This window comes from Cygnus olor, chromosome 5 (genome assembly GCF_009769625.2).
Source record: "Cygnus olor isolate bCygOlo1 chromosome 5, bCygOlo1.pri.v2, whole genome shotgun sequence".
NCBI classification, from domain to species: Eukaryota; Metazoa; Chordata; class Aves; order Anseriformes; family Anatidae; genus Cygnus; species Cygnus olor.
Window position 1 is genome coordinate 42089624 of NC_049173.1, and position 14849 is coordinate 42104472.

At 37.6% G+C, this 14849-nt stretch overlaps 1 long non-coding RNA gene across 1 annotated transcript; it reads left to right on the forward strand.

The window, feature by feature from the left end:
- The first annotated feature begins 5357 nt into the window (after window positions 1–5357).
- On the forward strand, window positions 5358–8964 carry LOC121071364. Its single transcript, XR_005820551.1, has 3 exons — window positions 5358–6608; window positions 7293–7426; window positions 8864–8964. It is a non-coding gene; the product is annotated as an uncharacterized LOC121071364 (long non-coding RNA).
- The last annotated feature ends 5885 nt before the right edge of the window (window positions 8965–14849 follow it).

Here is a 14849-nt window from a genome sequence, read left to right on the forward strand (position 1 = left end):
GAAGTTTTGAAACAGAGAGAAAGATTCAGAGAGATTTTGAATCTCACTTAAGATGTAGAAGGCCCTGGTTCCAAATCTCCTCTCTGTGTTCTTGAAGACCTTTAAACAGGAAGCGACATAGCCAACAAACCGAAGAACACCATCCAACCATGTCCTCTTTTGAATTAATAAGAGAAATTCTGAAGTGAGAGGAAGAAAGAGTGAAAGCTATAACCTCTTGGTTTGGGAATCTCTTGGTGATAAGGTGGATTTAGGACACTGATTGAGCTGTGAAATTAATCTAACATTTTGACTATTAAAGATGTGTCTTGCGTTTGGTCCTTCTGGATCTGAGAATGTCCAAGACTTGCAGCTTTCAATAATGTAACAATTATTTCCTATAAAACATTTTTTGTCATACAATAAATGACCTGGTGTAGACATGAACCTAGATGAAGAGGGGATGGGTGTCTAGAAAAAAAACAAGAGTCCTGAAAAGCACCTTTACTCAGTTCTGTAAAGGGACCACAACAGTCCATGTAGTATTATTTTTCCACTTGCTATAAGAATTTCTCTGAATGGCAGAAGGTGAACTTTAGCAAAAATTGCAGCAGAAACTTTAGCAGCTTCTTGTGATTATTTGCAGGTCTTAATTGCATTGAACCAAAATTTTATTTCATTGCTCACAAAACATGTCTTGCTTTCAGAAAAGAAGAGGTTATGTTGCAGTGAGACAGAATTCTGAAAAAAGATGCTTGATATTAGTTACATTCACTGTAACTAATCTGAGTAATTGATTTTGGTAGGGACTGACATCCCAGTCTAAGTCGCAAAGCAAATACGAATTTAGATCTAGATCCAGTTTAAAGCCACTAGGTCTAGTGAGAACTGCTGAAGAATAGGAGATACTGATTAAGGTAAGCATTTTTTCTCTATTGTGAGACTATAAGTAAAAATTTGAAAGTGGCCTTATGGCCAAATGATTTATTCATTGCTAATATATTATTTAGATCATTGAGAAATGTGTCGCTTTAATTATTGAGAAATGAAAGGATTTTGTGAGGATAGTGAATGGAGAGCACTTTTAAAATGTCCTTAATGTACAGACTGATGGGGTTTGCTTCCTGGGTAGAAACAATAGTGTTCGTTCACAAGAATAGATGCTGCCACTGCAGTATCTCAGGTGAAAATCTTTCTAGAATGCTTCAGTTCTGGTGAAAAGCCAGGAGTTTCTTGGGTTTTTGCTTTGATTGCAGAAATGCTTACACAATTCTGTTATCCTACAAGATACTCCACTCAGACAAAATAATATAGAAAATGTTAACTGAGAAAACAGAACCAATAATCTGCCACATCTGTAGGGTGGGTTGTTTTCTTTTTTTTTTTTTTTTTTGGTTGTTGTTTGTTTGTTTTTTAATGCATCAGCAATGAACAACTTGATGCAATTCAGAAAGAATCAAAGGCTGCAGAAACATTTGTCTGCAACTAGTGTAAAATAACATCAAAAAATTTCATGTACACGTTAGTCTTCTAAGAATATATTTCTTGTTGTTAACTTAATCACACTGAAAATCAGCCTGAATTCTTTTTATCAATATAAAAATAAATGATGGTTCTCCCTACACTACTTTATTTTTTTAACATTTATACACCTTACACATATGTACAGGTAATGGTTATTTCACAGTTTTGATATCTTCAGTCTGCTTCATAGGGTATTTCTAACTATGCAAAAGTTAGCTACATCACTCCTGTGATACAGAACAACCACATCTGCATTTAACCATTCATCTTATGTGCTATGAACCACACCACTTAACTTTTAGTCACTTTAAATAAGAACGCACGGCAAAAAGCAGATAGGAGGTACCTAAGGATCTATCCTTTTATATCTAATTGCATACTTAGATAAGAGAGAACGATGTAGCTGAAAGCAGAAATGATCAGAAGTGTGGTGCTTTGTAAGTGATTTGATGGCAAACTGCACACAGGCTTGCTTTGAGAACTGGGTTATTCTGAACACTCCAAGAAATAATAAAGGTATTGTGAAAAGCTGGAGAAGGTAAAGCAAAGTGAAAAAAAGCCACACATATGCTGTTTTACCCTCAATCCCATAACCCCATCATGCTGGGAGAAACAGGAACAAATACATCCATGCCAAATAAACAACCCCAGGTGTCAGCACTGATGACCTTCTTTAGTTACTTCAAGGCATCCCTGTTATTCATAGAACAGAGGCAGTGGGAGAGGCCCAAAGGATCTCTGAGTACTGCCATGTCACAGCTCTCCTGAGAATTTCAATGCCCCCACTAAGGCAATCTCATTACCATGACCTGCTCACAAGATTGACTGAAATTTCTCTAACAATGTGCAGTGCTGCAGACAGGATCAGGTTATCCATTCCCACCTCAGCTTTTTCTAGGGCATTAGCTGAGAAAGGTAGATTTGAAGGCAAACACAAGTCTAAGAGAACGCCTAAAGAAAATGAACACTTACTATGTACAATGTAATTATTGTTATACAAACTGAACTGTATGAGTTAACATAAAAAAGAACATTAGAGGTTGCTAAAGGTGCAACACTTCCCATTGTTCACTGCCTTCTTACCTAGGTGTCAGAACCAGCACTGCAGTTTGCATCTTGGGATTTCTTATGCAGATAGATAGCCTCTGGAACTATTATGAAGCCATCTGTGCCTTTTCACTTATTATTAAAGGGCATGAATTCTTTCACAGGGCAAAGCTAGTGCATTTACTCAGACTCCTACGCAAATTGTTCCAGGATCCTAATTTGATGTACTCCAGTGGAAAGTGATTAGGGTCAGAGGACTTAAGCTGTATTCTAACACATATTAGATTTAAATAATCCTGTCTCATCTCTTCTGGCTCCTATCCAATTTATTTTAACTTGTTTTGCTGAGTGAGTTGGTTTGTAAGGTTTAACCAAGTTTTAACAACACCTAATGACATTTTACTAGCAATTAGACAAGCTGCAGCAATTCAGCTTTCAAAGTGTTCAATTTTTGAAGATTTCACAGTAGCCAGAGAGCTTTATTGTTCATATATACTAGAGAAGGGATAATATCCTCAGAGTTAATATATTTGAAAAGCATAGTGACCTTGAACCCTTTTTGCCATTGGATTTATTGGAAGAGGAAAATGATATTGTTGTGGAGCTAGTCCCAGAGTTTTGTAACTTCCAAGGCCACCTAATGATTTTTCTCAAGAAATTATAAAGCTATAAAAGCTTCTGCCTTGAAAATAATTGTGGAAGATATAACCCCCTGAGATTAGATTACTCTTGAAAAAAATTAGCTATTGTTTTCATTAACCTTTTAAGATCCGTGGTGGTTTTATTCAGGTGGGCAGCTGAGCTCCACCACAATCATTCTCTCACTCCCCCTTCTCAAAGGGAAAGAGAGAAAATACAATGCAAAGGGCTCAAGGGTTGAGATAAGGACAGGAGATCGCTCAACAATCATCGTGATGAGCAAAACCGACTCAGAGCAGGGAGAATAGTAAAAATTTTTGCCTATTACTAACAAGCTAGAGAAGTGAGAAACAAAGGAAAATAACCAAAAAACACTTTACCCCCAACCACCCTCTTCCACCTTCCCCCCAGGTGGCAGAGAGGAACAGGGAATGGGGGCTGCGGTCAGTCTATAGCACTTCGTCTCCACCGCCCCTTCACGATCACTCCCTGCCCCTGCTCCACATGGGGTCCCTGCCACGGGATGCCATCCTTCCCAAACTGATCCTGCAGGGGCTTCCCACAGGCAGCAGCTCTTCAAGAACTGCTCCCACATGGCTCCGTACCACTGGGTCCATCCATCAGGAGCAAACTGCTCCAGCACAGGTCCCCCACAGGCAGTAAGCAGCTCCCCCCAGATCCCCTGCTCCTGTGTGGGTTCCTCTCCATGGGCTACAGGTCTAGCCTGGGGCCTGCTCCCACGGGAATCCTCCCACAGGCCTCAGCCTCCTTCAGTGAAAGTCCACCTGCTCCACCGGGGGCTCCTCCACAGGCTGCAGAGTGGAGATCTGCTCCACCATGGGGGAACTGCTGCTCCGTGCCTGGAGCAACTCCTGCCCTCCTTCTGCACTGACCTTGGGGTCTGCAAGGCTGTTTCTCACTCCTGTTCTCACAGAGGCATGAACAACATCACTTATTGGCTCGGCTCTGGGCAGTGGCAGGTCCCTTTGGAGACAGATGAAACTGGTCCTTATCTAACATGGGGCAGCTTCTGGACTCCTCTCACAGAGGCCACCCCTTCAGCCCCCCACTACCAAACCCTTGCCATGTAAACCCACTACAAGTTCCTATTTAACAAATCCTATTAAAGAAAATCTGAGATGTCTGAAGATACATTCATGTTTTCTGAGTACCTTTTTCAGTCTTATTTTTAAGACCTAGATCATGTATAAGGTACATATGTATTTTCAAAGACACTAGTCAGAATGGAGTGAATATTAATGCTGCTGTGTATTGTGTTGGTATGCCCAGGCTTAGAAGAGGCAAAGGTGTTGCATTCACCAGTGCAGAACTTGAAGATGATTCTCAGATCCTTAAATGCCTAAATTGGAAGATGTCTCAAGCCTTCAAACTCTACATATGCCTGCGATATTACAGCTCCACGCACAAATTAGAAGTATAGCTTGCATTTCCTGTGCACTAGATACCAAAGGCAGTTAGTGTAAAGTGAGAAATTTGCAGAAAGCTTATTAAAAAAGAAATTTATTTACAGCAGTCAGTGTTTTGCTTTGACTTTTTAACACCAGTCTTCCAGGACTTTTCAGGGCTCCTTGTCTAGTCTGTGCAGCCTCCCCAGAAAATATGAGGGGATGGTTTCTCTCTTCTTTCTCTCCTTTCTCCTTTCTCTATTCATATGTTGTTCAGTTTGAAAACAGTGCATAAACATAATCTGAAGGAAATTTACACCCTTCCTAAACTTTTTTTTTTTTTTTTGTCAGAAACATCTAACTACCATTGTTTTCACTACATAAACTCTTATCTTGACAGATCAGGTTAAGAAACGCAAGACTATTTACTAGTGATGTTAGCAAGGATATCTATGTATGGAAAAAAGGGAGATAAAATAAGAAGGTAAACAACTCACTACAGACATCTCAGGTCTTTTACATCTTTTACATCTTTTACACTGAGATATAATATCAAATTGCACTTGGACAACAAGGAATTGACAAGTTTATGTTTCCTTGCGTCCTTAAATAAATATATGTTTAAAAATATGCTTAACGTTTTTAAAATATGATTCAGCAAAGAAAAAGAGCAGCACAGTGAGATAAAAAGATGATTTATCCTGTGGCCAGTGTGCTTCAAATTGACCAGAGAAAGTAACCTAATCAGACTTTATTAAACTGATTTTGCAGTACATCCCCAATGCCTGGAAGCATTGTCTGAGCTGGTCTGCAGTCTAATCCTACTTTAGGAGTCTTGCCAACTATTTAGCCTTTTCTAAGTAGAAATACAGCCACATGCAATTTAATTATTGCAAACTGTTTTAATTAGAAAAAACATGAACTTCTGTTGATGTATGACATCTGGGGGAAGCTACACTTGTAACAACAGTATTTAAATAACCCTGATCAAGCACAACCTTTTTAGTTAAAGCAAGCTATGGCAAATATTGTAGGCTCACAGACCAGCCTAAAGAGCTGCTGCCGGGTTATATAATCTTTGAGCACTCATCTAAGGTAACTCTGAAGGCAAGCACATAGGGGGAAATTGCTAAGGATTTTTGTTTGCTTCAGCCATATCCCCCAGTGCATGACAACCACTGTTCCATAAGCTGGCAGTATTGATGGTGGCTGTTCCAGACCCCTCTGGACAAGGAAGCTCCATTTGTGCAACAAAATATTTCCTACAGGTGACCAAAAAGCACACCCAGAAAATAAGGGCAGATTGTTTTCTGTCCTTGCTGGCATATACAGATGTTTAAATTTGCTTTCCTAATCCTTTGTTTGCCAGGTTAAATCTCAGTAAGTTCCCATGTATCTTGGTAAAAAGAATACACAGAAAAATTCCTCTTTGTCCATGGAGCAGAGGCACTACAAAAAATGAGTTCACCATGTTAAATTAAGGCATGAAGTCACTACCCTTCATGCACATCAGTCCATTAGAGGAGGCTCTTCATTCTCTCAGGAACGATCTCTTTCTTTGTTTCACTGAGGATGGTGCAACTGAGCTTAAGGCTGTCTCCCCTCACACAAGAGTAACACAGCACATTTTCACTTAAAAAGCTCAGAAAATCCCAGCTTGCTGATTGCACCCTTCAGGAAATCTCTCTGTCTTTTGTATTTTGCCTGCAGTACTGCATTGCACAATATTCCACTTAATTAGTCAGTTCTGTACTCTTTAATCTACCAACACACATTATTCCTCCTATTTTCTCCTCAGTTGGGTGTTCTCTTACTCTTCATGTTTCCAGCTTGGTGAATGTTTCTGTAGAAAGGTTTGGACCTAGCTATGTTTCCTCCTATCTCTCTTGGTCAAGTAATACCACCTGTGTAATTTCCCTGCTGTGTGTTGATGCCTTAACTTGCTGACTCTGTCTTCTTTTCTTCTGTATCCATCTTCCATTTGTTCATGAACTTCTGCCCTTAAAGACACAGGTTGGTCATTCTTGCAGAACTGCCAAAGTCTGCCAATACTGAAGTGTTGAATTCTCATTGGCTTCCTTTTTCTGCCTCAGCTGGGGAGGCCTTGCTAGATATCTGTGTATGGAAACAGGCAAGTCTTAAGTTTTCAGGGTGCATGTGATTTAGATTTCTACAGAAGGAAGGAGAATAAATTTCCTGTCAAATGCATAATACCTCACACATGATACTACCATATTACCATGAGGTTTCTGCACAGGGACAGCACACAAATGCAAACATTGAAAAGACTCAGTCTTACTGGAGGGGTTGAGATCAGCAGTGAAATGTTAACTTTGTTTCCCGGTGTTAGAATGCAGTGTTGACTACCACAAAGGTTCTACATGATGAAAGTTCTGGTGTTTCCAGAACAATACAGCACTACAGCTGTTCTCAGTCCTCTCACTCAGGCACGAGTAAGTTGGAAACTGGAGGCCCAGCAGCTGCAGTGCTCTAGAAGGAGAGTCATGGGTAGGAGCTATCGGAGGAGAGGAACATCAATGCACACTTACTAGTCAACTTGTGCTTGATGAAATGCTGGTTTTGGCCTCCAAAATTTTCCTGGGATCTCATTCTGTCAAAAATCATCAGACCAATGCTAATGGGCTTCCCCCGTGGTTACTGATGGCAATTGTTTTACTCATATGTGTTTTGTTTCAGAGAATTTGTAGAACTATTTCACTCCACGTATCTGCAAAAAAAATATGGATTAGAACAGACAGAACCTGAACAATGTGCCACCAAGGAAAAAAAAAGCAGAACAAGCAAAGAATTTCAAGTTCTAAAAATTAAAGGTAATTATTGACTATTTTATGTGCCTTTAAAAAGCAAACCATTAAAAGGCAGGTTTAGAACATTTTCAGTGATCACTGGAGATTAGCTGTCATGTTTTATCTGCTCTCTTACTTTTTAAACTGCAAACCATGCAAAACCCAAATTTCTAACCTGTTCCTTTAAAATGCCTAGGTTTTATATGTGCAGTGCTCATTCAATTATTTTATTTATTTATTTTGTTTGCATGATGGCCTTGCATTTGGAAGGCTGCCTGAGGAAAAATGCCTGAAGGAAAAGAGGGAATCCAGACAGCTATAAAAATATTTTACATACTTTTCACAACAAAAAATGTATGAACACAATGGCAACCCTCCCCCCTTTTAACACTGCAGTTGTATATAGCAGAGACGACTGCATCACTATTGCCCTGGTGTGATCTTTTTCTAAGATGGAGCTAGTGCAACGCTGTGATATTTACAGCATTGTGCACTGCGTTTAGTGGCAGATCTGCTAACAACGGCAGATCTATTCCTGGCCATAGGGAGTGGAATTCTGCCTACTCACTCTTTCCTCTCTGCATTGGCTTCCTGTTGTCATGTACATTACATTTAGACCTTTGATGAGAGCTCAACTGAAACAGAACTTTGATCTGAGTGATTTCAGATTTCTGGGTATGGAGTAGATTTGAGTTCCCAAATTACAAGTAACCCCTCTGATGTTAGTATTGGGTTGTGTCCAGAACTATATGGGACCCAATTTCTAGCTGTATTTCACATGCAGCCAGGAACTCACAGCTAGCCTGAACAAACCTCCAACAACCTGACAAAAAAAATATTACAGGCAGAACAGCAATGAAAATTTTACACTAAAGAGGATAGAAACCTCACAAACTCTATCACTTCAATCTTACAAGGTTTTTTTTTTATAAGTTTACAGAAAAGATAAATTAGAAAATTCTAATTTGAAATTAAATTTCCCACTTGCTCTAAACATTAAGCTCTAGACATTTGACATTTAAAATTTCCTGTGAAGTATCTGATGTGATATATGCTTCATTTTGTTGTATAACCAAAGATGAAAAATGTTGCCTCAAAGTTATTCAGAGGTTACAATGACATTTATTATTTTCTTATTCTGTGGTACAAAGGTTTTGAATAATATTCCCATCACCTTTGTAAATATACTGAGTACATAAAGTGATTAAATCAAAGTCTACTTTTTTTTTTTTTTTTTCTGTAGTAACCAATTTTGTCTGCTAAAAATTAAGTGTACTTTCTAAAGTAGTTATTCATATTCCGTCTGATGAAGAGAAGCAGGAGAATAATTAATTTTATGTGTTAGACAACTACTTACTTAAAGTGGGATGAATGGTTCTCTGGAGGGTCCTTTCTCCATGAACTGCAGTGAGCCTAGATGATTGCTTTATCCCACACATATGATGTTTTTGTGTCTCAAAGCAGCTATGCCTTTACTGCATGTGTAACAATCACTGAAGGTGCATTTGGACCTCCAGGGTCATGAGGAAAGACTGATCCAACACAGCACTTCAGTGTGGGAGATGAGTTGGGCAGCTTTTTTCCCAGTACCATCCCCAAAGCATCAGCATAATATCCCCATTAGGACCTCAGCACATCAGAAGAAACTGAAGTGCATGAACAGTAATTTGCATGGCAGCCAACTTTTAGCTATTGCGAGCTTCAGTTACCACATTCCCCCCTTCCACAAGGCATGAGGATGCAACACATTTGTGACAGGGTAATATGAGCACTCCCTCCCTACACATCACATGAATGGTTGAACCCACCACCACTCACAAAGGAGCATATGCAGCTGGGGAAAGCTGAGCCTAGGTATTTCAGTCCTCTTTGGCATCATGAAATGAGAAATTCTTAACGCGTGCAGTTCTTGTAGACTGTGAAACATTTTCACTCAGGACTCTTAAAACCTAGGATGTGCAGTCTGTGAATTGTTATCAGGAGGTGTTCTGGTCAATGTTTTTGTCCACTTTCTGATGTAGAAATGAGAAAGCAAACACATTTATTTGTCAAAATCCTGAAAATGTGTTCATGTAAAGTTTTTTTTTTTTGCAATGTTTGCAAAATAACCATTTTTTGCAATGTTTAGTATCTTTTTTTTTTTTTTGGATGTGTTCTCAGATTGGAAGAAATGAGTGACAAGTGATTCCTTGTTTGCTTCTGCTGAAGTTACTGCATTTTCCAAAATACTCTGTAAATATTCTACGCTATGCATAGCACAGTACAACATTTTTATTGAAAAAAGCTGTTCAGATTTTCACAGAATCATATAATAGTAGCTGATTTTTTTTTGTTATTATTATTTTTTTCTGCAGTGGAAATCAAACATACAGTTATGATTAAGCTGTCTCAAGCTGACATTTTTGTTTACTTCAGCTCTTCAGTATTTTCCTATACTATACTTTTAAATCACTCAAAATAAGAGCACAAGCCCCTCCCACAGGTTGCTTTCCACAAGCTGAGTTCAAAAAACTTGCCGTATGGAGCCTTTCCAAGATATCAAATTGAACAGTTCAATTCATTTTATGGCACGAAAAATAAATCTGATTGGGGAACTTGGCAAACATTCCTCAGAGGATACATTCTGTAGAGAAAAATCAATATAAACATTAAAATAAAAACCCTCACCTGCTTTATGACTCCCTGGCAACTCCTATTCCTAAGTGATAAGCTAAGACTTTTAAAAGATGCTTAGTATGCCACTTCAGACACATTTAGATATTGATTTTTAAGATATGTCTCTACCCACTGTTTGGTGCTCTAAAAGGTTTCATTTGGGCAACAGAACCATTAGTTACTTTTGGAAATCCTGGCTATGCCCACAGTTAAACAGCTGCACAACATGGCTTGATATCATTTCCAGCAAAGCTTATTGGCATCTTCTAACACTGCAGCAAGAAGATTTATCTGGGTTTTTAAAGCATCAGGAATGAATTCAGGTCTAGATTTACCATCAAGTAGGGTAAAACAAGAACAACGGGGAAGAAAATAAGAATAATTGTTTACTGTGTTTCCTGTTAAAAAAAAAAAAAAAAAAAGTTTTCTAAAATGAAAAAACAAACAAACAAACAAAAAAAAAAAAACAAAAAACCAGGAGTTGTAGGAGATATTTTTTCTATATTATTAAGAACAAAGAAGCTTGGATATATTTTTTCCCTAAACTTTTTAAACTTTTTTTTTTTTTCATTAGGAATTTCAGAAATGTCTTTTACTTTCCTTTCTCATGGAGAGAGCTGAATGTTATATCAGTGTGTACAGGCAAAACTCTGAACATGTGGCCAGTAACTGCAAGTTATTAACAAATATCTAACAAGCATTTTAGAATAGTTGTTAGCAACAGCAAAACCAAAAACAGAAGTAACCTGAATAAAAATCACTTTTCTCAGCCTTGTCTCTCATATTTTTTTGTTGTTGTTACTGTTACCCCCCTCGGTTACCTCTAAATCTGTGTGGTGCTTAGATAATTTGAATCTAAAACATACATTTCCATAGCATCAAAAGCACACATTATTTTCAAATCTGAAAATACAAGACTGTAATGACAGCTTCCTATCCTGATAGTAATTAATAGTAAAAACCTTTGTTTAGGTCCATTATTCTATAAGAAAAGTTTTAGAGAATATTATTTCACTTATGCTAAAATATCTCAAAAGCCCTTACTGAAGCCATAAGTTAATAAAATTCAATATTCTATAAGAAACAACAGGTTTAGGTAGTCTTCATCCATGCCCTACGGGGGAAAAAAAAAAAAACAAAACAATCTGCAATATTTCTGGGAAAAGAATGACATAATCCTTTGGCCAAAATCAATGTAAATTTTAAATCTTCCCCTGAAGAAGTTAACCCTACAACTAACAAATTCCAGGAGAGAATATTTGATGCTTTTCACTGACTGAAAACCTACTCAAACATATTTTTTTTTTCTGCAAGAAACTGGCACATTTAAAATATTGTGTACATTGAAGATTAATTTTATTTGAACTTATGCAGATTTATGTATGATGATCAGCTGTCTGAAAGCTGACAGAAGAATCTTCTAACAGAAGATTGAAACAAAATAATGAGTAGAGTGTGGTAAGGTAGAGGACAGAGGGTACTGTTGAGACTCTATCTTCATTCAAACCTCTTGGCCTTTCTACAGAGTGAGAGAACAGTCCAGCGTACAGACATTGTATTTCAATTACTGGTGCTGTGTCAGGGCAGTAAAAGAATGCATTTATACTTGTTTGGGATTTAGATTAAAAACAAACAAATAAAACCACAAATCAATCCTCTATGCATTTCATAGCATTTCTATTTGATCAACTTCAGATTTTCCCACAAGTTACATATGAAAGAGTTTTTCTAGCTCAATGGGAAATTAAAATATATATATATATATAAAGAAATGTTATGGAATCCAACAGCTGAAATATCTGAAACTATTTTTTTTTACCAGTTGTAGCTCAAGATTTTCAGTACTTCTATATGTGATTGTCTATGTGATTGTCTTTCTCATAAAGGAAAGACATCATTTGTCACATGAGATGTAAAAATTATTATAACTTTGGGTTTTGAAACCAATGTCTGACTGATCTTCAAGGTAGCTTTGCCTAGGTAAATACTGAAAGAATAGAATGGTCAGAAATAGGATATCTGTTTCATTCATTTACTCTCTCAGAACAAATGCTCAAACCCCAAACCTGGTCAACCATTTAGCAGCCCAGTTTGGTAAGTTCTGTCCTTGTTCACCCTATTTTCTATGTCTGCAGTACTTCCTTCAAAAATCTGCCCAAATCAAAAGACTTGCATATGATGGAGGCTGGGCCTGTAGCTGCCTAAATTGCTTTGTATTTGGCAGTATTTGTCAGTCACTCCCCTCATCTCCTCCCAACCCTTATATTTTATATTATTTTGTGGTAATATTCAGAATGTCAGAAGAGACACTGCTTTTTCAAGTTTCCACATCATACCTGGCCCTGTGGCTGGTATTTACTAATCTGCAAATGCTCTAGTTCCAAAACACATGCCAGATCATGGACTCTGGGCTACCGAAGCCTAAACCTGTCATGAACATGATGTATATAGCTACCAGAGGCAGCAGGTTCTGAATATTCAGTAACATTAGAGCAGTATGTTACAGCAGCTATATGCTGTGATCATTATTTGTAGTTCACTTGCGAGTCAATTGTTTGCAGCATTTGCTGGAGGTAAGTAGGGTTTTCAACATTTACAGATAGATTTTAACAATAGGCATGAGTGTTCCCTTACATGTATATATATGTGAGTGCCTACAGCTGAGCTACAGCTGGCCATCAGAACAGAAGCAAATAGCTACATTGGCACAGTACAGATGAGATGATTATTAGTGTTATTAATGTAGGGTTACCGTAATGGAGTAGTTACACCAGTTCATCACACAACACTGAATGCAGACATAGCATAATACTGGGGACAGAATCATGATTACTTATCATTATGCATCACTCCAGCCATCCAGCCATGCACCAACAACAGCACTGGAGACGTGTGCTTAACACAGGGTGGAAGGGGAAAGGTCACTTTTGTCTGTCAAGAGTGGTCAAGAATTCATGGTGGGTGGTGGAAGCCAGGAAATATTTTGCCTCCTTATTTCACCTGGGCATTAAGTACTCCTCTTCATTTATAAAGTAATAATTTCTGTAGGCCACACTTTTTGTTATTATTTTTTTGCTGTAAAGATGAAGAATGCTACCTGACAATACACCTGACAATCATACCAAAGGTAACAGAAAGAAATAGAAAGCTGACAAAGTGACAGAGAAATGAATTTAAAAAGAAAATTGCACATGTATATAAATTATATAATGTTCAGTTTGAAAACTGAATTGTTTTGACTACTGTATTAAACACATTCAAGTGAATTTCTTAAAATGTTTGTAAGCTGTGTAAAGTTATGTAACTTCAAGGCCTCAGAATAATTATCAGGATTTCATTTACAGTAAAGCCTGCCAATCCTGAAATGAGTGGGACACTTCACTGTTTTGTTCTTCTTTGTCAACTCTGGACAGGTAATGAACAACTTCTTTCACAGTTTGGTTTAACATAGGGTTAAAAAACATATTTAATAACATTTTAATAATATAAATGATATTTTAGTAATTTATGACACTTATATTATAAAACAGCTATCACAAAAGAAACCTAAGGAGTCCTAAATGATTCCTGAACTCTAGAAATATTTGTTAGCCACCTAACACATCCCAACATGCATATCTGTTTCTGTGGGACATTTCATGCAAGTAAGAAAATTTTAAGGCTTATTTCTATGTGAGAACACATTTTTGGATGAAGATAGAAATGCCTAAACTGGTCCTTTTTGTCACACTAAGTTATCATCACAAAAGCACTGTAGGGCGAATAGGTTCTAAATAACGCAATCTAGGTTTGGGCTAAAGTCAGCAAGCTCCTAATCGAAATCTCTGGCTTGAGACTAATTAAAAATGAAAGGAATCATCCTTGATTTTTGCACAACCAAAATCTGACCCAGATTATGAAATGGAAAAACAATAACAACTGTAGTTTTACCTAACTGGACATTAGATGGATTAAATGACTGAGCATATACTTGGAAGAAGATTTCTGGGTGGGGATGGCTGTGGGTTTGGGAAGAATCTTAATTTTTGCCTTTTAGTTGTTGCAACAGAAACTGCAATGATTTGTTTCAGCAACCATTCCCTCCCCAAGTCCTCTTACTTCAGGAGAATACTGGAATGCTGTAAGCGTCAGTATAGATAACACCTTCACATGTATGCTGCTCACTGATCTCAAACTACATGAATAAAAGGCCAAGAGAAACACTGGTGAAATAAGATGCAGTGCTTTTGTAAGGAATGCATGTTTTATATTATTTGGCATTGTGCCACTCTGTTTAGAATTAAGGGATGGATTATCATGGATTTGTTTTCTTTCAGGAATTAGGGCTGGCCCTGGCTTAACTTCAGTACTGCAGAGGTATTAACTGCAATGCATTTCTGTCTTACAGCCTCATCCCATTTAGCCATTGTGACTTTGGAGTGACTTCCAAAGCAATCCAATCAGAATGAGTTGGCAGATTAATGTTAACTTTCATGTCAGGACTGAAGGCAATGCAAAATGAAAATGCTAAAAGAAGAGGCATTGCACCAGTCATACTGTAGCTAAAAATAAAACTGAACTGTCTCATGTGAGCTAATGAGCCTTTGTTTAATCTGCAAATGGGTAAAGCATTAGTAAACTGCCTTTGTGTATATTAATCACTCTCAATGTTTAAATAAAATTGATGCTATAGCCTTTGGCAAATATGAGAGATCATATCCAAGGGCCACTTTTAATTCATCTAAAATTTTGGATTATCAGAAATATTTCCACCTTCCTTAGCCTTGGCAGTCACTGAGTTTGTGATAAATTT